This window comes from Tamandua tetradactyla, chromosome 1, assembly GCF_023851605.1.
Source record: "Tamandua tetradactyla isolate mTamTet1 chromosome 1, mTamTet1.pri, whole genome shotgun sequence".
NCBI lineage: Eukaryota > Metazoa > Chordata > Mammalia > Pilosa > Myrmecophagidae > Tamandua > Tamandua tetradactyla.
Window position 1 is genome coordinate 68,003,158 of NC_135327.1, and position 27,578 is coordinate 68,030,735.

The following is a 27,578-nucleotide window of genomic DNA, read 5'->3' on the forward strand; positions in this document are numbered from 1 at the left end:
AAAGATGCGGTTGGATTTACAAGATCTTTAGCAGGAGAATGGCCCACTCTTGGTAAGTAGAGGAGAGGAAGGAAGGGTCAGTCATCTCTGGCTTTGCCTGTTAGCCATCTCCCCAAATGATTTTGCAAATCTAAGCTGCCTCCCAGGCACTGGCCCAGACTCTCAACATAGGAATCTGTCCTGCTTAACAGGCCCTTAATTTGGGATTTGTGACTATTTTCATCCTTCCACTTTTGCTCAGGATACTTACTAAGAATACGATCCTTGCCTGTACTTATGTGACATGGAATCTACTTGTACCTCTGCAGAGGGACTAGTTTTCTTGAACTAAGTCTTAGGATTTGTTGTCCCCAGTAGCCACATTTCAAATGCATGCCATCCTCCTGTCCTGCTCCCCAAGTATAATCTGCTTTACAGACTTCTTCTCCCCAGCAGTCATGGACATCTTAACAGAGCTCTTAAAAGGTCAGCTTTGGAAGGGAAATAGGGGTCTTTTCTTAGGCAATAATAATAACTCACATTATTTTCCATTGTCCCTATTTCCACAGTTATTTCAAGGCATGTCAGGCTAGCAGCTTCATTTTATACTTGGAATAGCTTCATAAACTTTTTTTGACACTCAGGGTGATCATAGCTATCCAGATAATTCTCTGACATCTGGTCTACCCTCCTGGCATCTCTTTTACGGAAATATGTAAAGAAAGGGCAGCCTGGGCTGCAATGTGCCAATGATTAGGCTTTAAACTGGGATATAGGTCACCCGGATTTAAATTCATGATCCAGCTGTTTTGAGTATTGACTGAGCTGGGAGGGCAATGGAAACAGAGATTTTCTCATGGGATTTCTGGCACTATCATATCGAATTCTAGCCAAATATGCTTTTCTGGAGGAGACTTGACATTTCTGTTTCCTATCTTGGTCAGAAACCAGATTTTATTTTAGTTTTTAAGGTATTAATGTTTCTGGAAAAATTGGAAGAAAAATAGGTGAAATTCAACTTTATTTCTTTATATGGGCAAATATCCGAGAGTTCTTTATGGTAATTAATCAATTTTCTCATCTCTACTTTTAAAGGGGAAAAAAGAAAAGTAATATTATTTTAAAGATGTACTTTCTCCTTTCCCAGGAAGTAGTTTTGTGAAAAATCAAAGGAAAGGAATTTTCTTTTCCACCTAGTACATTCTTCCGTTGTTTTTCCTGAAACATTTAGATATTTTCAGAGAGAAAGGAAAAAGATGAGAGAAAGGACAATGCAACATATTTTATATAAACGAAATATGGAGACCGACCATTTGTCTGTCTGACCCCTACACCTTGGCATTGGTTTATCAACATATTGAGCATCTAAATGACCTGGAACCTTACATGGTTATGTCAATATTTCTCGCAGTGATTGATTTGTTTCCCCTGAGTTTTAGAATTGAAAATTTGGTTTTCAGCACACCAAGTCTAACGCAACCAAACAAGGGACAATATTAAAGTGGCTTCTTGGGGGCTTGAGTTTGAACCTAATTATGGTATTGATTCATTCGTTCAAAATATCTTTATCAAGGAATCACTGTCATAATCACTTATGACACATTGTGAAATTTTATAGAGTTTACATTTTAACAGGGAAAAATTTTATAGAGTTTACATTCTAACAGGGAAAGATAGATATAACAAACAAACATAAATACACATAATACATGAGTGAATTCCCTAGTACATTAGAAACAGATGAGTACTAGAGTACAAAGAACATATCAAGTAAAATAAGGGATCAGGACCTTGAGTGCATGTGAGGCTGGGGTGGGGCTAAGGAGCAATCATTGGAGGGTGGGCTGATTATTCTCAAGAAGAAGTTGAGATTGGAGCAAATACATGAAAGAGGCTGGAGGGAGCCACATGACTGTCAAAAGAGGGTTCTGGACAGACAGATTAAAAGTAGCAAAGACTCTCAGATGAGATAATGTTTAGAGAGTTTGAGAAGCAACAAGGAATCTGAGTAAGAGCAGTTGAGTGAAAACAAGTAGGCATGAGTGCGGATGAGACCAAAAAGTGAAATGAAGATCTGACTCCTGTGTCAGTAGGGTCATTTTATTGCAAATAGCTCTCAGGGGTGAAGGACAAGGCCAAGAGCTGTGTGACAAGTATATTTTATGGGTTGCAACTGAGCAAGCAGCAACAGGCTTTTACAAGTTGGCAAAGGCTGGGAGAAGGGCATAAAATACAGGGCATAGAGAAGACATGGGATTCAGTGTATGGATGCTCAAGAGTGAGTTGTTGTTTGAGGCCTTTTATGGTATTGGCTCAATTCAGTGAATAAAGAGATTGGCCATAGCACATCTAAGACTGTGAGCACTGGCAGAGGGCGGGGTAGCCTGGTATTGAATTATGTACCCTAAAGAAAGCATATTCTTGGTCTTCTTCTGTGTTTCTGTTTGTGTGAATTTATTGGTAAATAGGATTCTTTGAAGATGCTATTATTATTTAAGGTGTGGCCAACTGAATTAGGGTGGGTCTTAATCCATATCACTGGAAACCTTATAAAGAGAAGACACCAGAATCTAGAGTCAGAGAAGGCCACAGGGAGAAGCTCGAAGTCAGTAGAAACCGAAAAGCAAGCACAGGAGAGAGTGCACCATGTGACAGAGGCAGAGATGCCAGTCCAGGGACCCCAAGTATTGTGGCAAACCAGCACCAGAACACTACAGACTTTGGAGAGAAAGCATGGCCTTGCTAATGACTTGGCTTTGGACTTTTTGCCTCAGAAATCACAAGTCAACAAGAAATCCTCTTGTTAAGCCAACCCATTGTGCGGTATTTGTCATAGCAGACTGATAGACTAAGACAGGTGGTTTCTACAATTCCCTCTCTGCCCCTGATTGTAGGGTAGGGGTCCATTTTAGTTTGCTAAAGCTGACAAAGTGCGATATACCAGGATAGGGTTGGCTTTTACAATGAGGATTTATTAACTCGCACGTTTACAATTCTGAGGTCATGAAAATGTCTCAACAGGATGATACCTTCTTTCTGAAGACCAGCTACCAGTGATCCTCACCTCCTCTGTCATGTGGCAATGTGTGCTGGCTCCTCCCAGATTTCATTTCTTCCAGTTTTTGGCTTCAGTGGCTTCCTCTCTGAACTTCTGTTCTATCCTTATCTCTCAGCTTCTCTGTGTTTCTCTTTGCTTCTGTATCTGTTAGTTTCTCTTTGTTTTTCATCCTCTTATAAAGGACTCCAGTAAGAGGATTAAGACCCACCCTGAATGAGGTGGTCCACTTCTCAAGTTAAGATGCTTCTCATGAAAAGATCCTACTCACAATGCATCCATACCCATGGGAATCGATTAGCTTTAAGAATATGATCATTTCTGAAGTACATACAGTTTCAAACCATCACAGGGTCCAATGAAGGAGTATCAAGCTCTTGATCCCAGTGCTAGGCCTCTTTTGAACCCCTGTGTTTCCCATGCTATTGATGGATGAGGACTCCTGGGAGTGTGGTACTCCCCCAGGTATGTGGCCCTTCACTGCTGTCGGGGGTGGGGGCACTGGTGGTCTAATCCTGAAGCTGTTGCTCAGGGCGCTGTGAATTCCCCTGGGAGAGTCCCTGAAGCACATTAGGAAGGCTGAAGACAGTTAGAGATGCAGAGGAGTAACTGGGCAGCGAGGTGATGATGAAGATGGTTCAGTGGAGAGTACATTCTAAAGCTCTGAAATGGAATATTAGAAAAATACAGAGAAAAATTTTTAAAAATGGCTATAAAGTAGATATTAACAGAACTAAGAATTTAAGGCCAATAAGATGAGAAATTAGGAATGTGTTAAATAATAATGGACTTTTAAGACATATACAAACAAGATGGGTGAAGGAAAGCAAATGCTTTTATTTAAAAATATATACATTTGTTAAGATTAACATATTCTTTTACCTATATGGTGTTTTCATAAACATTCTCATTTAATCAACACAATGACTCTATCAAATGAGTCTGCTCCCTATTTTTATAGGTGAGTAAAACATAATCAAAGAGGGCAAGAGATTTTCCACAGATCCCTTCTGCTTTCTAAAGGCCAGACAGATATTATAATTCTATACCCTGGATTTCCACCAGAAGGTAATGCTCAGTTCAGAGCTGAGTTGCTAGACACAGCAAATACAAACAGTTAAATTTGAATTATTTCTAATTGCCTGTGCATAGGAATGTTGAGATAAAAGAAAAATATTGGGACATCATTATACTAAAATTTATTCATTTTTATTGATAAAAGAAAAATATTGGGACATCATACTAAAATTTATTCATTTTTATTGAAATAGATAAGTAACTAAGATTCATATTCCCCTTTTGTTTATATTTCTGTAATTAGCACTTCCTTGTTTTGCAGAATTTGCTTATAAATTTCCTTACAATTACAGTCTATTTTCCATTTACATTGCAACATGCCTTTCCTAGTGGTCATGTACAACTGACTTCATTCTTTCATCCATTGACAATTCATTAATGAGAAACGACTCTCAACAATAAAATTCTGAGCTGGTATACTGAATATCTACTGGCACAAAATTAGAAACTCTGAGAATTATTCTTTGAATTTGATTTATTGAACTACATTATACCATATTTCATGGCATAAATTGTTTGTCCATTCTTCAAAATTTCATTGCATCTCTTCATGAAAAACTACTTGAAATGTCTCACAAAAAAGTATTATTGTCAATTTTTATTGACAATATTCTACACTAGGCATGATGATTTCACCTGTTCTCATGTAGAGGAGATTTAGCACCCATGCAAAAGAACAGAATCCTTAAAGGGATGAAATCCATCTCAAAAGATAGTCTTGAATAATGCATAATAATTATCCACATCAAGCCAGAAGTTCTTTTCCATATCGTCAGGAATGCCCTTTTTAAGAATAACGTTTTCACAAAAGGAATAAACTTTTTTTACCAATTCTTGAACATGTTCCTTAACCAGTGGAGAACTTCAATAATACTGTTCACTCTTCTTTCAAACTGCATAGTCCTTCTGCTAAAGATTTACATGTACGTGTTGCAGCAACTAGAGACTGGATTGGGTGTGTGTACCGTTTGCCTAGAGTTCTGCTGTGGGACTTTTTGTTTCCACGTTACGATGTCCCACCCACCCTAGGGAGCCAGATGGGGTCAATGTTAAAAAACTCCTGTGTTTTTATTTTAGGTCTTCTAGCAATCAGAGACCAGGTTGTGTATGTGCATCTCTTGCCAACAGTTTCACTATGGATCTCTCTCTCTCTGTCTGTCTCTCTCTTTTTTCCCTAGGGGCCCTTTTGCATGCTCAGCACTGGCCAACCACTTGAGATCTGCCCTGGGTCTGCGTGGCTTGGTTCCCCTGCTTGGATATGCATGGAGTTCTAATTTGCTGCTGTGAGTGGCTCAGAAAGGAAACAGTCAGGCTGCAGGGCAGTCATTGTGCGATTCTCAAACCCTGTGGGACCCAGTGAGGAGGAGAAGCCTGGATGGGCAGGTCTGGGTCAGAGAAACCCTACCTTCTCTCTTTTTCCCTTCTTCTTAGTCAATTCAGCATTTATGGAGCCCTTCTCCAGGCTCTATCTTCCTCTAGAGATTCAAACAAGTGGAATTTGTCCTTTTCTTTGTTGCTTCTGAGGGGAGACTTTTCTAGGGGAGGTCTTAGGTCAACATCTTGATGACATCACCTGTGGTATTATTGTTATACCAGTATTAAGTCTAATAGTTTTACAAATTCAACAAGACATTGTTATTATTGTCATTTTACCATCTGTCATGATTGCATTAGCCCATTATAGCTTTGCTCTCACCCAGATATTTTTGTGCTACTATTGACAAATATATTACACATATATTACATTTCTATATATTATAGGCTCAACAATACCTTCTATACATGTTATTTAATACAGTTGCTTTTTTAAATCAATTAAGAGAAAAAAGGAGAAAAATGTGCATTTATATTATCTTTTTATTACAATTCATGTGGATTTGAATTACCATCGGTCACTTGCTTTCAGTCTTAGTATTTTTTGGAAGGTGATTGTACTAACAACAAATTCTGGTTTTGTTTATCTAGGAAAGGCTCTATTTCAACTTTATTTTGAATGATAGCTTTGTTGGATGTAGAATTCCTGACTGGTTGGCAGTTTTATATTTTGTATACTTTGAATAATTAGACCACTGCCTTGTGGCCATTGTTCTTTATGCTGAGAAGTCAGATATTAACATTATTGGGGTTTCCTTGTCAGGGATGCAAGTTCTGTAGAGCAAATATGCACACACCGCATTCCTTTCATACAGTTTATTCGGCAGCAATGATCAGGCAAGCTGAAGCTGAGAAAATGGTGTCAGCCCAGAGCCAGGGCGGGAGTTCTGCTCATATAGGATGGTTGGCGGAAAACAGGAAAAGGGAGGAGGTGGATTTTCTTTGTCTAGCTTGGGCACGGGAAGTTGGTTGGTTGTTATTGGTTGGTCTTGGAAGCAGGGGGCTAAGTGGGGAGGTGGCAACTCTTCATTGGGGGGGGGTTAAAAGTTAAATGCTGCTCTAGTCATGCAGGGTTGTAACAGCCTGAGGGCGAATGTTGGATAAGGGGAGTAATAGCAAGAATGCAGCTGCCAGAGGGATGCAAGGACACCCATGTGACTGCCGTGTGGGCTGGGGCAGGTTTGGTTTACCATGGAGTCTCCTGAAATTTGTGAGTGGGGGAAGTTTCCTGGAATGCTTGCTGAGTGTTGGTTATTTCAAGGGGAAGGGGTTTTACCCTCACAAAGGATGCACCAGTTTTGTTTCTGTTTTTAAGATTTTCCTCTCTGTCTTTAACTTTCAGCATTTTACTACAATTTGTCTGTCTGTGGGTTATTTTTCATTTAGCCCACTTGGAGTTTGTGGGCTTCATGGAAATATAGATTGTTCTTCAGTAAATTTGGGAAGATTTCTGCAACGATTTCTTTAAATAATTTTTTTCTTCTTCACTCCTTTCCTTCTGACATATGCATATATGTTGGTTTGCTTAATGGTGTCCCACATTTTTTTGAGGTTTTGTTTATTTTCCTTCATTTTTTTTTTCTCTCTGTTCTTTGGCTTCCATAACCTCTATTGAAGTATCTTCGAATTCACGAATCTTTCTTCTGCCAGTTGAAATCTCCTGTTGAGTCACTTTAATGAATGCTTAATTTCAGCTACTGTGCTTTTAATTGTAGAACTTCCATTCATTTTTAAAAAATAATTTCTCCTTATTCCTTTCTTTTTATTTGATGCAGTAGTGTCATCATAGCTCACTTCACTTCTTTAAAAACACTTCCATTTAGTTCTGCAAACATATTTATAATTGCTACTTTAAAATCTTTTTCTGTTCAATCAGGCATCTGGTTACTCTCCCAGGCAATCTTCTGCATACCTTTCATATGCAGATATAAAGGTATATATATATTAGAACAAATATACAAACATATATATATGTTCTAACCCCAGGGAGCTCCTCCTAGCTGTCTTATTCCAGGGTTCTCTTCTGCAAACTAACCAGCCTAGTCTAGCCTGTATTTTCATTGCAGTTGCTTTCTTTTATTCCCTGTTTCTTTTGCATGCCTCATAAATTTTTGTTGGAAACTGAACATTTTAGATAATATATTGCATTAGCTCGGTACTGGTCCTAGCCCTATCCCCACTCTGGGACTTGTTATTGCTATTTACTTGTTTAGTCACCAGCTGGATCATTTTAGTGAAGTCTGTTTCTTCTCAATGTTAAATCTCTGATGTTGGTCCTTAGGGAGGCCTAGCTTTGGATCTGCCCCCAGTCTTCCTGGGACCACAGTGGCATCAGAAGGACTCTTCCACTCTTTCCCTGACCACACCAAACAGTTAAACACCACTAATTGTCTATCAGTTGCTCTATTGTCTTCAACAACCCATTGGGGTATATATTTCTCTGCAAACTAAGGCACTCAAATTGTACCCTCTTCTGAGGGTGGTGTTTGCTATTTGTTCTAACCCCAGGGGAGCTCCTCCCAGCTGTCTTATTCCAGGATTCTCTTCTGCAAACTAACTGGCCCAGAGTCTAGCCTGTATTTTCATTACATTCATGAATCTCCTCCCGCTCACCTTTGACCACAAACTTCACCATTCTTGAGGGTACTCTTGTGTTTAAACTTCTCCAAGATCTGTTGTGGATGAAGTTACTTCCCATGGAAATAGATTAGCACTATCTGATTTAGGGCATGTTTTCCCTTGCTTTCCCTTTCAGCATGATTTCCTCTTGCTGAAATCTCTAAGTTCTGGAGCTGGGGTGGGGACAAGGGAACACTTCTCTCTAAGTGATGCCCCCATTCTAGGACCTAAGCACTAAGTGGAAGGTGGAAGAGCAGCCTGAGATCCACTTGGTTCACCATTCCTGGCATGGAGCATCCACAGTCTCCAGAGCTGAAAGAAGTGCTACAGGGGCCATAGTATAGTGAGAGCACCACATCAAGGTAGACCCTCTATCCTACAAGTGGGAGTTGGGTGCAAGAAGGTAACCCTGACCTCTTGACCACACTTACCTAGGACTTAGCCTCAGCAACAGGATGCTGGGGGCAGGATGAGAAATGCTGTTATCTTGTTCTTTTTTAGAAGAAAGCTCTGGAACTGGGAGCTAGTGCAGGAGGTGGGGGTCGGAAGAGCTTTGTCAGCTCTTGGCTGCAGAAATCCAGAGTGGAGTCTCTACCTTGCAGGAGGTAGGATAGTAGAGGAAGGGAGTGATCGAATTCCACAAAAATTTTATCAGATTTTCATACATTTTCTTAAATCGATATTTTTTCATTTATTGTTTGTTTTTAGAGCCATTAACAGAGGCTTGCTTTGTTTTTAGTGGTTTTCATCAATTTCTCTGGGGAGCAGCGGTGGGTCAGCAGAACTCCTCATTCTGTCCTGTTGGAAGTCAATCTCTGCTAACAAGATTTTTGCATGTGAGACAACTGACCACAACTAAATGTCAACAGAAGCCACAAAAATATTTCACTTGCTTAGTTAAATAGTATAAATGCTGATGATCAAGAACTATTTTATGACAATTACTTTCATATCAGATGCTATTTGAGCAGCAATATTCAGATTATAAGCAGGACAGTCAATTCTTCCATAGACTCACTTGTGCTCTACTTCAACTTTGAATAAGCATTGCTTGTGCTTTTACAGCCATTCAAACAGCAACCAAAGTTTACATTTGTATGACCACCTAAAGCATCATAATTTTTTTCATGAACTTCTGACAATAGGTTCTCTGATAAAAAGCATTTTTTTTCTGAAGTCACATTTGGAAGAAACTTTACTCAACATAGTCTTATAAGCAAGCCTTTTACACAAGACAAATTATTGTAAAAACAAAGGAATTTTTTTCTGTATTTTGATTACTTGCATCTGTGACTATGCCATAAATAGGTGACCCATTTAGAGCTTTGATAATCTCTAAAATAGTAAATGGAACTGTTATGTTTTTTATTATTAGAGTAGATTTCAAACCTAAAGCTTTGTTGTATGTATTATGAAAGAAAGCCTTGGTTTTGAAAAATTTCTGGGCATCTTTTACTGAATGACAAGCTTATAGACAATGCTGCATAGAGCAGTGTTTGATTTTGGCTAGCATGGACTGGGTAATCTCTTACAGGGCTACTATGATTCATTGATCACATGATGATTTAATTTATTGCATTCTATGAAAAGCAAAGAGCAAAAGAGAAGTAATTGGTGAGCCAAAGGTATTTTCCAATTTGCATAGCTCTGTTGTCAGAACTTGTAGATTCTATCCTGCCCTCAATTTGTTATGACACATGGTCATTACTTACTGCTCAGGGCAATATGTGTATTACCCACAGCCTCAGTTGGCAAGCCCAGCCTGACTCAGGTCTTGGCAGGTGCTTGGAAATCTCACGGCTCCCTTCTGTGCACCTCTTCAGGAGCAAATTCCAGGAAAGATATGCTATCTGAGAACATTAGAAGAGATGTCATTTCTCACAGTTTAGCATTGCTGGGAGTATCAGGTTTCCTCCCTATGATCAAGAACATCTGCTTGCTCTACATGCTCAGTCACAATCCTCCATAGGTGAACCTGTGAGTCATGGTGACATGTTAGGTTTCACATAGTTAAAGACCACAGAAGCGTCATTTCGTGGAAATGGAAGAGATCCTGGAAGGCATCTACTCCAATCTCTTTCTATTATGAGAGTCCCTCAATGGCCTTCTCTTCAGCAATGTTGTTAATTTGCCAGGGCTGCTGTGACAATGTACCATAGGCTAGTTAGCTTAAACAACGGGAATTTATTGTATTATGGTTGTAGAGGCCAGGAGTCCAAAATCAGTATGTTGGCAGAATCATGCATTCTCTAAAGTCTGTAGAATTCTTATGGTGGCTTGCTGGCAACCCATAACTCAATCTGTATCTCTGTTGCATGACTGTCTTTCTCCCTGTCTGTCTCTTCCTATCTCCTAATACTTGCTATGTCCAAATTTCTTCCACTTGTAAGGTGTTTTAGTTTCCTCACTGTTAAAGAAAATATGGTACAATTGGCCTAATCAACAGAAATTTATTTTTGAGGCTCATGTTTTGAGACTAGGAGAAACCCCAAATCAAGGAATCATCAAGGTGATGCTTTCTTCCAGATGACTGGTGTTTTGGGGCTGGCTGCTCACATGCCAGTGATCCTTAGGCTTTGGCTCCTCTGTCACATAGCAGTGCACATGGCTGCTTCTCCTGGCTTACGTCTTTTCTCTCGGGTTCTGTTGACTTTCAGCTTCTGGCTGTTCCCTTTGACCTTCCCTATAAGGCCTAATAAGATTAAGACCCATCCTGAATGAGGTGGGCTAAACCTTAACTGATATAACCTCATCAACAGGTCCTATTTACAAGTGCTCACACCCACAGGAAGGGGTTAAGTTTCAGAACATATTTTTTTCTGGGGTATATAGCTCTAAGCTATCATATAAGGAATCTGATCATATTGGAGTTTAGGTCCACCCTAATTTAGTTTGGCCTAAATTTACCTAATTACATCTTCAAAGATTCAATTTACAAAGGAGTACACATCTACAAAGCAACAGGTTAGGACTTAAACTTGTTTTGTGGGGATCATGACTCAATGCACTTGCATTGACTCAAGTGCAATGATGCTTATTCACACTGTAGATGCAGAGCCCTGTAATTTGATATGAGAATCACTTTTGATACTAGTGCTCCACCTAACTCCAGGGGTGGCAAACACATATAAAACTTCATGTAGTTGTGTGTTGTGAGCCTGTGTGGTGTACCTGAGATCTCTATTGACATTATCCTACAAAAGTTGAGATGTCTACCCAGTATATGTTGTATCTGAGTTGAAGCTCATCTTACCTATTGCAGAAATGGTTCAAGGGAGTGTCCATGGTAAAGTTCAAACTTCTCTGAAATAATTATTTTTATAGTTGAACCAATCATCAAGGGCTGAATGGTCCCTTATATTTCTTTGGCTCTCCCTAGTGACTCCCTTTTATCAATGTGACCACAAGAAATAAAGCTCTTCATTCTATTGAGTCAAATGCAATCTACTCTTTTACATCATCCTCCCATGAGTGCTGGTCCTGCCCTTTAGGATTTGTTCTGGTTCAGGTTCTCCCAAAGTTGACATTCAGAGTCAAGATTTATGTGTAAGGGATTTATTAACAGTATGGTCCAAGAAGAAATTGGTAAACAGGATGGGGGAAGGGGAGGAGCCGCAAAGTGACGATCCAAGCAAAGACCCAGACTCAGCCTGATCCATGGGGAGTTAGGAAGAACATAAATCCAACTACATTATCTATCCCCTCTCTCCCTACCCCAGGCAAGGGACCTGAACTTTCACACTCCTGTACCAGTCAAGCATTGCCTCTGCTACTGCTATTCTGGAGAGTATAAACTCACTGACACTTCCCCACTCTGCCCCAAATGAGCAACGTGGCTCCAGTAGCAAAGACAGTCTTCTGAAAGCAGGCTGCAGGTGGTGTTAAAAACAGCACATGCAGAAGTGGGGATGGGTGCCCAGAGCTGAACACCCATCAGTGTGTGTTGGGTGTTGTGAGAAAAAATATTCCTCTTTTCATTTCTGGGAAGAGATGAAAATGAGAGTACATTATTGAATGAACATAAAATAGTAAGGTTTCACAATCATATAGCATTTTAATGTCAATATTGATCCTTATATGATGTCATTAAAAAAATTCATACATTTTTTATGAAATGTAAATCTCATAATTTACGAGGGAATCTGAGGACATCAGATCACAGAGTACAGATTGAATACCACCTTGATTTAAACTTTTCAGGTATATGGATACAACTCTTACCTTCAATTATAACATCTCAGCTCTTTGCAAGAGGAGCCTGAAGTAGTCTTAATGAGTGCATAAATAGGATCCAATAGTTACAGCCTCAATGTTGAGTGATCTGATAATGAATGGGATCCATTCAGAATTTTTTTTATAATGGCCTGCTAGGTTCTTACACCTACAAATTCAGATATCATGCTGCCCTTTGCTTCTATAGTTCTGTGGAAAACAACTCTGAGGCCTCATAGATGGCTTTCCAGAACAGCTGTGGATGAATGCCTCTCCCAGCAGTGAGATGCATTCAGTTATCTAAGGAATATCCATTTGTTCTAGGCCTTGAAGTAAACATATACTACATGGCCCTTTAGAAGGGAAAAGACATTTTCTATAAGATCAAATTGGCAATATATATTTGTTGCCTCCCCAAATGTTGCGAATGACTGTCATGTAAATTTTTCTTGACCTCATGGAAGGCATGCATGGTTCACAAAATAGAACTGGATTGCTTTGGCCACAGAAATTCCCCACTTGGAAATCCCCTCCCGCAAAATGCCCAGCAACAGATACTCCATGGGCAGGGTGTGTAACCTCCATTTAGGAATAGGAACAAGTGATGCAAACCATAATTGAATCCAAAGGACCTCACAATAATGGAGTTTTCTATGCCTGGAACACTATTCCTCCCATGTCAATATGCTGACTTCTTCTTTTCCTAATCCTTCTATCTATATCTGTCCCAACAGGCCTCCTCCTCAACAGCCACACAAATATTCATGGTAGTTGCCACTTTCTTATGTGAGAGTGATATCACAATCTTAGACTATCTGGAATATGTGTTTGTGTGTGTGTGTATGTATGAGTATGTGCCAGCACTTGTGTGTGAATGTGTGATCATGTGTGTGTTTGTGTGTGTGAATGTGTGCACGTATGTGTGTGAGAGTAAGAGAGTGAGAGTGTGTCTGTGTGAATGTGTGGTCAGCTTGTGTATGGGTATATGTGAATGGCTGTGTGAGAGTGTGTGTGCACATGATAATGTGTATGTTTGAGTATGTGTGTATATGAGTGTTTATGTGTGTGATTGTGTCTGTTTGTGTATGTGTGTAGTACCTATCTGACCTAATCTACTTTAGGATTCACAATCTGCATGTTTTTTTAAAGATATTGTGGTAGTTAGATTCAGGTGTCAACTTGGCTAGGTGAAGGTGCTTAGCTCTATTGCTGTGGACATGAGCCAATGGTACATGAACCTCATCTGTTGCTGGTTACATCTGCAGTTAGCTAGGAGGCATGCCTGCTGCAATGAATGATGTTTGATTTAATTGGCTGGTGTTTAAATGAAAGAGCACATAGCACAGCTTAAACAGCTCAGCATACCTCATCTCAGCACTTGCAGCTCAGCTCAGAACTCTGCAGATGCCGAAAGAAATCACCCCGGAAGTTGTTGGAACCCAGAGACCTGGAGAGAAGTCCAGCAGAGATCACCCTGTGTCTTCCCACGTAAAAAAGAACCTCAGTTGAAAGCCAGCTGCCTTTCCTCTGAAGAACTAATGAAATAAATTCCCTTCTATTAAAAGCCAATCTGTCTCTGGTGTGTTGCATTCTGGCAGCTAGCAAACTAGAACAGATATCGAGTGGATTATCACATTAAATATGGTGCGAAGTAAGACTAATTTTGTTCCTAGGGATAAATACAGGAAAGAAATTATGTTCATGGCCAAGAGGAAGAAGATATAACCTATCTAAGATTAACAGAAGAGTTATAATTGTGTGACCATGATAAATAAGGTCCTGGTAAGGACGAAATTTTTTAATGACATCATATAAGGATCAATGTTGACATTAAAATGCTATATGATTATGAAACCTTAATATTTTATGTTCATTCAATAATGTACTCTCATTTTCATCTCTTCCCAGAGAATTAAACTGGATGAGAGACAGTGTATGAGGAAATATTCTCATGGGAATTATGGTATATCATTTGTCAAGAAAAATAAATTTGACCTATGATATATACACAGAAATGTTTTTTCCCACAATCATCATCTGTCTTTTACTTCTGAAAGTACAGCAATATCATCTTTATTGATTTACCTAAATGTAATTTCAGAGGATATTTGAATTCATACTTTGGGGGAGAATTCCAAATGTTGCTGAAATGTCTAAAAATGTCTGCTTTAATTATTGGATTCTGACAGTCATGTTATATGCCACAGACAGTTATTGTCTAAACCTTCATATCAGGTCTTGAAGGAAGATGTGTGGAGGTGTAGCCTGAAGAACAGTGGGACTGAAAGCATAGATTGGAAGCCAATAGACATGAAAGGGCCTCGAATCTCAATATATGAGGGTTTGTATGCTAGGAGCATTGGTCTGAATATTTGTGCTGAGTAAATGGAAGTTGGAGCTCAACAGAAAGCAAGATGGAGCAGGCAAGTATGACAGTGATTTTACCAAGATTGACAGCGATCTACACTAAGGCATTGAAAAAGGGAAAGGATGGATGGGAATGACTTAAGGGAGCTTTAACTTGCATGCCCTGATAAGAAGGAAACAGCTGGGTAGAAGCAAGGTCAATGGAAGAATTAATGATGGGTCTATGAATTCAAGTATTTTACTGAGATACTATCTGAGGAAAGAGGATGGAAAGAGGGAAAGCAGGTGTAGGGGGAATGAGTTAGTTCATTGCTAGATTTGTTGAGCTTGCAGTATATTAAGGAGAGAGATGCAATAGGTGATTATGTGTAAAACATGGAATTTCAGGATTATTGGATGTTTTAGGCAGCCAGAGGTGCTATGACATCACCATACAATGGTTGGCTTAAACAATGGCAATTTATTGGCTAATGGTTTTGAAGCTAGGAAAGTCCAAAATCAAGGTATCAACAAGGCTTGCTTTCTCTCTGAAGACTGTAGCTTTCTAGTGTTGGCTACCAGTTCCTTGGCTTGTATTCTTGCTTCTTGTCACATGGTAATACTCTCCTTATTTTACTGGTTTCTGCTGATTTACGGCTTCTGGCTTTTTGCTCTGCCATGTGTTTTTCTCTTTATAAGGACTCCAGTAATCTGGCCTGCCCTCAATCATTTGAGACACATCTTAACTAAAAACATTTTCAAAGTCCCTATTTGTAATGGGTTCACAACGCACAGGAATGTGGATTTAAGATTAAGAAGATGGTTTTTTTTCTGGGGAGCATAAAGAGTTTACCAAGGTGGATCATTAGCACATGCAAATGAAAGCAATGGGAGTAGATGAGCTTAGCCAAGAGGATCTTGTGAGGAGTGGAGAATAAAAGGATGAGGATTGAATTGGATGAGTGCAAACATGGAGAGGGTGAGAAAGAGGAGGGATTTGCAAAGATGTGTTCAGGGATAGGAAGAGAAACCAGGAAATGTGCTAGAAAAGACTATGAAGGAGGGATTTTCAGAAGTGAAGGGCATGGCTAGTGGAAAAATCAAACCTGTGAAAATTTGAGAAGAGCAGTCATCCAGAAGGACACTTGAACATGAAGTACTCTTGGGTGTAGGGTCTGGACCTGTCAACCCTGATGGTATGGGTAACATGTAGGTCACTGCAGCAAAAGCCTAAGGCAAAGTCCAGGTACTCTCTTGAGAGATGGCATGCAGCATTGCTGACCCTCTTGATGAGCCTCTGTGTCCTCCAGGTCATGTGGTGGGGAAGGCGAGGCCAGCCTGGCTGCCCCTAGACTGGGGGTGGTGAAATCAGGGCAAATGCTGGGGCTGCTTTCTTTACCCTTTGCAATGCATAGGTGTGCACTGCAGGTTTAGCAGGGGGCTTCACTCTTTGGAAAGAGATTTGCATTGTCCACCCTCTGACACTCAGCCAGTTTTGTTGAATTTGCTGCTTCTGGCAGCAGGGTAACTCAAGTACTCATGAAGACAAAAAAAAAAAAAAAAAGGTGTAAAACAGTCTGACCTCAAAAGAGAGTGTTAGATGCTGTTCTTCTTCTCTGTTCCTGATCTGGGAAAATGACTTTCATCATCTTTACTCTTCCTTCCTCAACTCCTGCTCCAGGTATCTCAAAAGAAGGAGAAGGACAGCATGATAGTCACTGAAGAGGCTTTTCACTTTCTTCTGGAGGTCCTGGACAAGGACCAAAGATAAATTGTCCTTCAATTATTCTTACTATATTCTTTCTTGCCTAGTGTCTCAGAAACCAGGTATAAAACTAAGGCATCTTGATACTGGCCCCTTTCAAGGACACAGAAATGTTTTGGGGATCTAAAACGTTTCAATCTCTCATTTGTGAGTGGAGAAAGGGCTGTCCAGAGAAGAGCTTTGAGGGCGGCTCAGCATCAGCCAGAGACAGGAAAGGAAGTTCGGCCTCTCTCTTCCATTCAGGCTTCCCATTACCCTCTAGCAAGGCAGAGAAAGCTTCTGGGAGAGATGTTTAATGGGGAGGTATTTGTAGAAGCTGGTGGTTGTGTATACACACACACAAGTACACACAAGCACACACTCTCACAGTGCTGGTGTGCTGGGCTCTGGCTGAGCCAGCAGAGAACAGCTGCTGCAATATGTTTTTGAGTTGGCTCTAAATTCTTCATAGTCTTATTTTGGCTTCTCCTGCTGCTGATGCAGTATTAAAATAAAATCACAGCGCAACTGACATCATAGGTAGGCCCCAATCTGTTGCTTTGAGTATGGGTCTTGGACTCATAGCCACAAATTTTGGGGAGGAAAGACTAGGGACAAGGAAACTTGGGCAGCCTCTTGTTTCTCTATGCCTGAGAAAACCATGCATATTATTATTAGTGATGTCTGGAGAAAAAAGCACAATGCTTCTTTAAGTCAGTTACTGTTTTTAAAGCTTGCCACATGGTGGGGTTATGACAGTTAAGAACTATACATCTGTAGTATAAATAATAGAGATTTGAGACAATGTAAACTAGTAGAGATAATTAAGTTAGAAAGGTCATTAATAATAATCTTTTTATTTCCCTGTGCTTCCAAGATTTTGCTCATTTTCCATTTTTTTATTTAAAAAAATTATTAGAGAAGTTGTGGATTTACAGAACAATCATGCATAAAATACAGGATTTCCATACACCACCCTACCACGAGCCCTTGCTCGTGTGAAAAATTTATTTCAATGGATGATAACACTTTTTTGTAACTCGACTATTTTTTAACAGTAGTTACATTTGTTAGCATTGATGAAAGATTATTAAGGTAGTACTATAACTATTGTCTATATGTTATGTAGGGGTGTTTTTTCCCCATATTGCTGACCTATCATTATTACCATTTTGTTTCATGCATGTCTTTATTTTATTACTGAACTGCCCCGCACACTGGATAAAGAGTGTCAATCACAAGGGTTTTACAATCACATGGTTACACAATAAAAGCTGTATAGTTCTACAGTCATTATGAAAGATTAGGGTTACAGGATTATAGTTCACCAATTTCAGGTATTTCCTTCTGGCTATTCTAATACTCTAAAAACTAAAAAGAAATATCTATATAATGAGTCAGTGGTCATAAGCATTTGTTAAATCCCAATTTCCAGATTGTACCTCCTCCCTCTCATATGATCATTCTTTCAATCTTCAGATATATCTGTAATGACCATTTAAACTTCTTCATGCTGGAAAGGGGTGTTGGCCTTATGTGGTAGAAGAATGAAATTGGTTGATATTCTTGGAAAGACTGGTACCTCTTAGCCAGGGCTTATCTGGCATAGGAACAATCTGGAGGCCTTAAGTTTCTGAAGAAGTAAATTTGGTAAGTAAAACTTTTACAGAGGCTCTGATAGAGCCCAAGGTATTCTTTAGGGTTTCTGGAATATGGTTGCTGGAGGCTTAGCATGCTGGGACACTTCACAAACCTGACTGAATCTTGCATAAGAGCAACCTCAAGAATGACCTTTAGACTCTATTTGAAATCTCTTAGCCCCTGAAACTTTATATTTTGTTTTATTTCACGTCCCTCTTTTGGTCAAGAAGGCATTCTCAATCCCATGATTCTAGGACCAGATTCTTCTTGGGAGTCCTGTCCATGTTGCCAGGGAGAATTTCACCCCTGGGAGTCATGCAATTCCCTACTAGAGGTGAGGTAGTGAATTTATTTGCAGAGTTGGCTTAGAGAGACAGGATCTGAGCAACAAAAGGGGTTCTCTGGGGGTGACTGGTAGGCATAATTATAAGGCAGGCTTAGCTTGCCACTGCAGAAATAAGTTTCATAAGGGCAAACATCAAGATCAAGGACTTGCCTTATTAAACTGGGAATCTCTAATGCTTGATAGCCTATCAGGAATTCCCTAAGAGGGGAAGTTTAATAGTACCACGTTTTTTCCCAATCCTTCAAGGGGACTTTGCAAATACTATTTTATTTTATGTTCCAAATACTCTACAGTGTATCAGAATATTACATTAACCTGTGCAGAATAACAAAATCTCATTCCCTAGTCTAGGTTCCAGGTAATTAGGTTCTTTAAATAAACTGGGAAGGTTAAATTAGATAGTGTGCTATAGAAAATTTAAATTTTGGATGAAATATGCATCTCTTCCTTTGTTCTCAGACAGAAGATAAAGTTTTAAAATATAGACAATATCATTTTAAAATTAAGGTGAACCTGTCACGGGCTCATCTAACACAGCATGGACCATCATCCATGTTACAAGTAGAGAAAGTGAGTCTCAGAACAGGTGTCTCCCTACCGAAGACCTTGACACCTGCCAGTCCCCATGATTCTCTGGCCTGCACATCACCCACTGTCCTCTGCTCAGGCCTGTGGCACCACAAAGAGGGGCTGGGCTTGATAGGTAGGAGAGCATGCCAGAGACACTCCCCATCTCAGCCCTTCTTCAGGATTGCCAGAAGGAGGGCCCAGCTTTGTCTCCTTTGTTGTGTGGTGCCCAGAGACAATAACATCAGTAAGCTGATGAGCTGGTTCAGTGATCTCAAGGATTCCATATGGTTTATGCCTTAGTCCTACATGGAACCTACTGGGTGATTTAAAAATGGAGTAAGTAGAGATTTCTATATTGAGATTACATAATTGCTGGAAATACATTTGGTTTTAATATAGAGACAATCAATGATTTAAGGTATTTCAATTAATGATTTAAGATTCAGTGTATCAGTTATAACTGATATGTAACAAAACACTCCAGAATGTATTGGCTCGAACAATGGCCACATATTTTGCTCAGGAGTTTGGCCTGTGCTCAGCTAGAAATTTCTTATGCTGATTTTGCCTGGGGTCATCCATGCAGCTAGAGTTAACTGGACTTGTGTTTCCCAAAATGGTAGCCATGGGCCCCATGTGACTATTTAAATTTGAATTAATTAAAAAAACAAAATTTATAGCTAAGAGTACAATTATGAAGATGTGCCATCATAAATTGTAACAAATATTTCACACCAATGCAAGGTATTAATAATAGGGTGGTATATAAGAATTCTGTATTTTATGTGTGACTGTTTTGTAAACCTACATTTGTCTGATAAAAAGTATTAAAATAAAATCACAGACAGCTCTAATGGACACCACGGATCTGAATTCTGACTGGAGCTCTATAGTTTAAGATGAACTTTGTCATATGTCAAGTATTTGGTGCTGGCTGTCTACTGTGAGCTTTCCTTCAAGGAGGCTGGGCTCAGAAAGCAGCAAGAGCCAGCCCCAATGTCCATGGTCTTTTAGAGGCTCTGATTCTGCCATATCTGTTCATGACCCATCGACCAAAACAAGTCATGTGACCCAGCTAGAGTCAAGGTAGGAGGGTTCCAAAGAAGAATGTCCTTTCTGAAAGCTGCAACCCGATGGGCCCATTGCAACCTACCACAAACAATAAAACTTTTAGGTTTGTTGAACTATACAAAAGTAGCTTTTTATAGCATACTTTATAGTTTTCAAAGCATCATTAAATTCATGGTTATTGTCTGTCTTCCTGAGCTCTGAACCACAGCCTTAAGTTTGCAGGTACAAACACACACACACACACACACACACACATGCACACATACACACATACAGTATGTTCCTGCCAGCAATGTTCCACTCTTGTTTACATGCTTCTCTGTTTTTCCAAGAAATGACTTAACATGAGCCTTTGTGGCTTTAAGGCAAGTTTCTTTCCGTATTTGAGGTTTAGATAGAAGGTGAAAAAAAAGAGAGAAGAATTTCATTTTTTCCTTCAAAGGATTGATGCCTTTGATAAAAATCAATAGGCAGACTGGGAGAGAGAATTCCTCCCCTTTGATTTGATAGCAGTTCACACACAGAGGCCATTTGAGCTTCCTTCCCACTATACACAAGCTGTAAACTTTAATTCTGCCCCTTTAGGGAGTCAGGGAGTCTGGTGCCAACCTGAGTAATTGGACACATTGTAGGAAAAGTCACCTAAAAAGTAGAAGACCCTGGCATAGGTGAGAGAATTCCAAAATATCCTCAAAGCTATTGCCCAGACCCCAGTGCACAGATATGTGGCAGGGTGATGCTCTTGGGAGCAAGAAAAGCAGGCCTTGATTATAAGAAGACAACTTCTTCTGGGAATGAGAGTAAGTAATAAAGGAATATGCTGTTTCCCATTCCTTCCAATTTAGTAACTTCAGCTTCCTAAACATAAGTATGAAAACTGTGACTATGTTCTTTAAAGCAAAATGGAATACTGTATTGCTTGTTGCCTGATTTGCAACATGGTATTTTAGTCAGAAGAGGGTCACTTCATCTTCATATACTCAAATCTTGCTAAGAAACTCAATACCGTAAAGCAAAGTTACTGTTGTTGCTGATCAGATGGAGCTCTGTAATGGAGTTCCGGAGGGTGTTGTGGGTCCGGCTCCTTACAACACACCCACAGTCACCTTGGACCAGTCACTTCTCCTTTCTGAGACCCTGTTCCTCACCTGTAAGGTGGGGATAATGATAACCACACCCTAGGGGAGTGCTGAGGATGGAATTCTTATGTAAAGTCTTCTAGAATGCTCTAGGAAGAGCAAGCTACCTGGAAAGGAAAATACCAGCAGAAGACACTGAGGAGTGACTGTCCCCAAAGCAAGTAAGAGCCCAATACAGAAAATGCTAGCAGTTCTTGAACCTGTGACTGCTATGCCTTCCAGCAGCCATTTCTTTAAAGATACACACAGGAAAGGTTATTTTACAGTAATTATATCCTGAAATATAAGAAATGAAGAGACATACAGTGGTGATGTATAGAATTACAAATGGGTCAAAATCACAGCGTGATGGAGCAAGTCCAACTCGTTCCTTCTGGAGAGAGAAAAGACAGTGGCTTAGCAAGGCACAGGGCCATACTGCAAGTCTCTCAGCAGGTAAGAGCCATGCCAGCTCTTGGGGCCAGGTGTTCCAGGAAACAACTTTTGGCCCTTCTTGAGGCTCTTGTCTGGTATGCATCCCATAGTGTGTTGGCCAAGAATAGACTTTGCTAACTAGAGAGCTATCCCAGGGCACTGGTACAAGATTGGAAGGAGGAAGGAGTTTCCAAGAGAACAGATTTGAAAGAAGTTTGGGAAAGTGCAAAAAACAATGGAATCTGTGTCAAAACAACACACTGAATAGAAATAACTAGAAGGAAAAAAAAATTATCCTAAGTCAAGTTTGTGAGCCCAGAAGGAAGTTGCTTTCAAATGGCAAACATTCCCCAAAACTTTCTTTTAATTTAGTATTTTTTTCTATAATGCCAAATTACATATGTGAAAACATACATTTTCTCACATTCAGAATAATGAAAACATGTCAGTTCTCTTGGGTACTCAGTTCTTAAAAACTTTTGACAAAAGGCATCATATCTGTTTTAATTTTAAAAATTAGGTCACAGAGTCTGCAAGAAAATGTGAATTTGCAAACTTTGTTTTGGATAACTTTCTCATAATAATTTGCTTGTTTTTTCAGTAGTGGTTATCTCTGTGCTCCATTGCCTTTGAATGGAAAATTCACTAAAGACATTGAAAATTAGACATAGTGTTTATAAAATCTGGTATTCAAATACCTCATTTGATGAAATTTGATAATGCTAACACTCAACTTTTAAGGACTTGCAATTTCTGTGACTTATACCAAACAGTCCTCCTTTTTTTAAAAAAAACTTGGAAGTTTGTTTTTCAAGTTGGAAACAAAACTGCCAACTTCCTCATTTTTGTTTTGGGTGAACTCTGTAGAAGGTTCATAGATCTGGTCTGCCTAGTGAATCTTGCCTGCCCCTGTCCCTCCCACAGAAGCATGGTGGGAGGGTAGCTTTTCACACTTCCCTTTTCATCTGGGTGCTCTGTTTACTGATATGAAGGGGCATATCTTAGCTGGCTTTATCTCACTGAGTGCTTTGCATAGAACAGATGCTCATAACGGCTGTGGAAACAAATGAGTGAATTGTGCCCTCTGTGAACATCTAGAGAAACAGGGGTCCATGGCTGAGCAGAAGGTTTTCTTCTACATGCGAATGAATGCTGTGGCCATGACCGAATGAAGCCAGACATGGGTATGGGATGTGAGCCTAGACTGCTATGGGCTGGGGAGATGGGAGGAGAGTTTCCTGTGATTTCACTAAAAATCACTGTGATTTGGGTGTCATTTCCCTTTGAAATTAGGTTACCTTCGAAATTTAGTGGTGGTATAATATTTTTGACCATTAATATTCACAGACATAAACTTTAAATTCAAACACCAGGCCGGGGGTTGGTGGCACTGAATCATGCAAAATGACAACGTCACTCTCATTCATTGCAAGGAACACTTTTCATTACTTCTCTTTGGGGGACAGTTGGGGGAGGAGCAGGTGGGAAGACCATCCCTCCAGATTAATGGAACCTCTCCCAGCTGATTAGCTCTTTGCTGGGGTTCTTTCCCACCCCCATCCCTTGACGAAGGATTAAGCAGGCCCCTTGAATTACAAAACCCTGATGACAAAAGCTGCTAGAGTGCCACTAGGATTTCCTCAGACCTTCTACTTCAGGATCAGTGACCATGGCAACCTGCAAAGTTTTGATGCCATCACATCTTAATGGAAAATCAGGTTTAATGCTCTGTTTATTTATTTCCAGTGATTATCAGAAAAGTCTGAAACCCAAAGGTACCATGCGCTTGGTTTCCAGACAGCAGAGGAAAGAGTTCCAAGAAGCAAGAAGCAGCTCATGACATTGCATCAATGTGGGTGTGAAGAGAATGAGAGGGTCGTTTTTCATTAAAGTCCCGGAGCACGAGCACATAGGAATGTGTGGTTGTGGGCCTTGCCCTGGGCTGGCTGGCTTTTTGGTCATCACAGAGGGCCCACAGAGCTGCAGATGGCACTGAGGTCCACTCTGGAGGGGGTGAATTTTTCAACCGGGTTCACTCTGAGGTGATCTGTTTTTCAATTGATCTGCGTGGAGACAGCAGATCCACGCAGATGTGTTATTTTTTTTCTTAATCTCACAGATGTTATTGAATGGACCAATGAGCCCCTACATAAAGAGTGTCCATAAAGGGAGAACAAAGGAGAGGGATGGAAGCAGAAGCAATGGGAAAAGGAGATCTGGGGATAGGCCAGAGTGATGTAGGGATGAGGCGGGAAGCTGGGCCTGGAAAGGGTCAATGGAAAGGGGCCTGCTAGATGTCCCATGTTGAAGGGGGTGGGGGGTGGGGTTACTCCAGTGAGACCTGAGGTCCTGCCTCCAACATGTTCACAGGCATAGGCTACTGGAAATTAGGATCTTTGGTGCAAGGAGAAATGTCTAATTAACTGTGTAAATGTGCCACAAAATTAGCAAGATATATTGATTTTTCCTAAAATAACTCAGCTTTCCAGACTACTTGAGAATAAAGTATATTTCATTTGCAACAAAACTTTGTTGATGTGGTGGACAGAACTGTGACCCCCTGATTTTCACCCTCTGCCTTGGTGTCTTTCCTATATATATTAGGTTACATAGCAATAGGACTTTGTGAATGGAATTAAGGCTATAGATTTTAAAATAAGGTGAATATCTTGGATTATCCAAGTAGACTCATTATAATCACATTGGCACTTAAAAGTGGAAGGGGAAGAGAGAGAGAGAAAAGAAGAGAGATGGGACAGAAGAAGGGAGGGAGAGAAGAAGAAAAGATGAGGAGGCAGGGCCAACTCCAAGTATCAGAGGAACTTAGCCTGCTGTAGCTGGCATTGAAGATGGAGGAAGAGGGGCATAAACTAACAAACGCAGGCAGTTTCTTGATGCCAGAGAAGAAATTGAATCGCAGTCCTATCACCCCAAAGAACTGAATCATGCCAAAAACCTGAAGAGTGAAGAGATGGCTTCTCCCCCAGGACCTCAGAAAGGTGGGCTGCTGACAGCATGACCTTAGTCTAGTGAGATCCACACTGAGCTTCTGACTTACAGAGCTATCTGATAACACATGTGTGTCATTTTAAGTTGCTAAGTTGGTGATGACTTGTTATGGCAGCAACAGGAAACCAACACAGTATTAAAATTCCATTTCCTGATGAAGACATCATAGCTTGTAGGTGTTCAGTAAGTGTACAAGACCACCAGGGGCTGGGATGAAGCCAGGAGGCCACCCCACCATGGAAAGGCTCCCCGCAGCCAGCCCACACTCTGCAAGTCAGAGGCCAGGTCTAAAGTTACAGGGAAAGTCAGACAAGAGTCTGTACTCTGTGAGGATCCATTGCCCAGCACTTAGCTCATGTACCTCTCAATATACACAATAATGGAAATAGATGGCCTTGATTCTTTGATTTCATGTATGGCCCTGCCAAAGCTGTGGTTTTCCTTACTTTTGGTCACTGTTGGGAACAATCCCTACATTCTCTTAGCTAATCACTAAAATATTATTCATTCATTCATTTGACTTATCCATTCAACATGTTTTCTTTTTGCTGTTGTTGTGGGGGGTTTTTTGGTGTTTTTCCAATTTATATGCATTACTTTTATTATTTTTCAGATAAGTTGTAGGCTTACTAAAAATTCTGCAGAAACAAATAGGTTCCCATATAACCCATCACCTGCCCACTCGTTATGAACACTTTGCATTAGTGAGGTACCTTTGTTACAATTGATGAAACAATACTATTATAACTGCACTTTAACTATAATCTGTAGTTTACATTAGGCTTCCTTGTTTGTGTTGTGCAGTGCCATGGAATTGTTTTTTAAAAAAATTATTCAAGTGGCATACATGAAATGTAAAATTTCTCCTTTTAACCAAATTCAGGTATACACTTCATGCTACTAGTTGCATTCGTAGGTTGTGCTATGATCACCACCGTCCATTACCAAAATGTTTCCATTATCCCCAATAAAAATCCTATACTTGTTAAGCATTAACTTCCCATTCCCTATTCCCACTCAGGCCCCTGGTAATCTGTATTCTAGTTTTCTATTTCCTGGTGTTTTCTTAAGAGTAAAACTCAATTGACAAAAATAGCTTATGGTTTAACAGCCAGGACTGCACATCATACCTTCTATCTCAGAGAAAAGTCGCATGTTTTGCCCCTTCCATCCTTGTCAACTGCTTCCAAGAACTGCCCTATAGACTCCCCAACTCTCTGAATTGCTGTCTCAGTCTTCTCAGTGGGATGCATACATCTTCTCCCTGTTCCAACCTGCATGTCTGCACGGAACTGTGCTGATTTTCCTGAAACATCATATTTATCATGCAAATCCTAGAGTCAAGGGACTAATGTGGCTTCTCTATTACCAACTACATTGTTCCCACTACACAAGGTTGTGGGGGCAGGGAGAGAGGAACATGCCAACCTGTTGGCTTCTGCCCATCAGTCCAGCCCATCATTAACTCAATGATGATTCATGGCTGAATATCAGCAGTGATGGTGGCAAACCTTGGCATTAAAAGAGACTATTAGAATATTTAGTATCAGATTTGCTTCTCTTTTATGTCTATAAGGTTCATTATTTTCCTTTTTTTTTTAATTTGAGAAGTTAGGTTTACAGAAAAATCATGCATAAAATAGAGCTCCCATGTACTACCCGCCCTCCCTTATTAAAACACTTTGCAATAGTGTGGTACATTTGTTATAGTTGATGAAGGAACATTGTTATAATTATACTTTATAATCTGTAGTTTACATTAGGGTGCCCTGTTTGTGTTCTACTTCCCCCTATTATTAATGCCTTGTACTTGTGTGCTACATTTGTTACAAATGATGAAAGAACATTTTAAAAATTGTACTTTTAACTATAGTCCATGATTTACTTTAGGGTTTGCCATTTGTGAACCATTTTTCCTGGAGTCTTCTATGGAGAAAAACTGATTGTATGCTGGAGGTTCTATGATGTACAATATATATTGTTCATATTTTCATGGAACTTACATTCAAGTAGGAGAAAGAGACAGTAATTTCAGATGTTGATAAATATAATGAAAAAAATTACAGTATAATGTGATAAATAGCAGTCAGAAACTTTCCTTACTCTTATCTCATCATGGTGAGAGTGGGAGAGCTCTGCAAAGATTTCTGGAGAAACAGTGCATGCAAGGGTCCTGAGGCAGGCAGGAGGTTGTTATGTTTGACCATCAGAAAGGAAACCACGTCAGTTAGAAAGTAAGCAAAGAGGAGTGGGTAAAGAAGATGAAACAGATCTTAGTTCACAAATGAAAAAGCCCATTTAGAAAAACTTAGTACCTTGGCCAGTGTCACATTTTTTACTGTAAATTTCCTCATTTCTTGCTTCTGGCTAATGCTACATTTCCCGTGGACATTCTAGATTTTTGCTCTTCTTACTTTCTTCAGTCTCAATCTGTCAATTACCCTTTCTTCCAACTACATTTTCAAACCTTACCATCTCTCTGGCATGTCAATATGCCAAATCTCCTCTATCTTAACAGACCCCCTCCAATACACACCCTCCTCTAGCCATGGAAATGCATGTCTCTCAATTGACATCAATTCTTCTAAAATGAGTTCTCCGTATTTATCCATTGCCCTCTCCTCACTGTATTCCAGTGGACAGTCCTCCTCTATTTAAACATCTGTATTCAACCACAACATGAATCAGTGCTTATGTTTTCATTTTTGGGGGTCCTAATCTTATTTCATCTTTCAGTATCTGTTCACTCTTGGACTTCCTGAGAGGCCTCTTTTCCTTGACTACTACACTCCTAGTTTTACTTTTGCTCTCTGAATATGTGCTGGTTTGAAAGGAAGTATGCCCCCTAAGAAAAGCCCTGTTTTGATATAAATCCCATTTCTTAAAGGTAGAATAATCCCTATTCAATACTGTATATTTGAAACTGTAATGAGATCATCTCCCTGGTTGATGTGATTTAGTTAAGAATGGTTGTTAAACTGG

The 27,578-nt window shown here is 39.9% G+C and overlaps 1 long non-coding RNA gene across 3 annotated transcripts in view; it reads right to left on the reverse strand.

Moving 5' to 3' along the window:
* Window positions 1-2,915: 2,915 nt before the first annotated feature.
* Window positions 2,916-27,578, reverse strand: part of LOC143684782 (uncharacterized) — a 111,376-nt gene continuing 86,713 nt past the window's right edge. For all 3 annotated transcript variants that reach the window (XR_013176166.1, XR_013176168.1, XR_013176164.1), the window contains one exon: window positions 2,916-3,697. This is a non-coding gene — a long non-coding RNA (uncharacterized LOC143684782). The remainder of the gene's footprint in view (window positions 3,698-27,578) is intronic.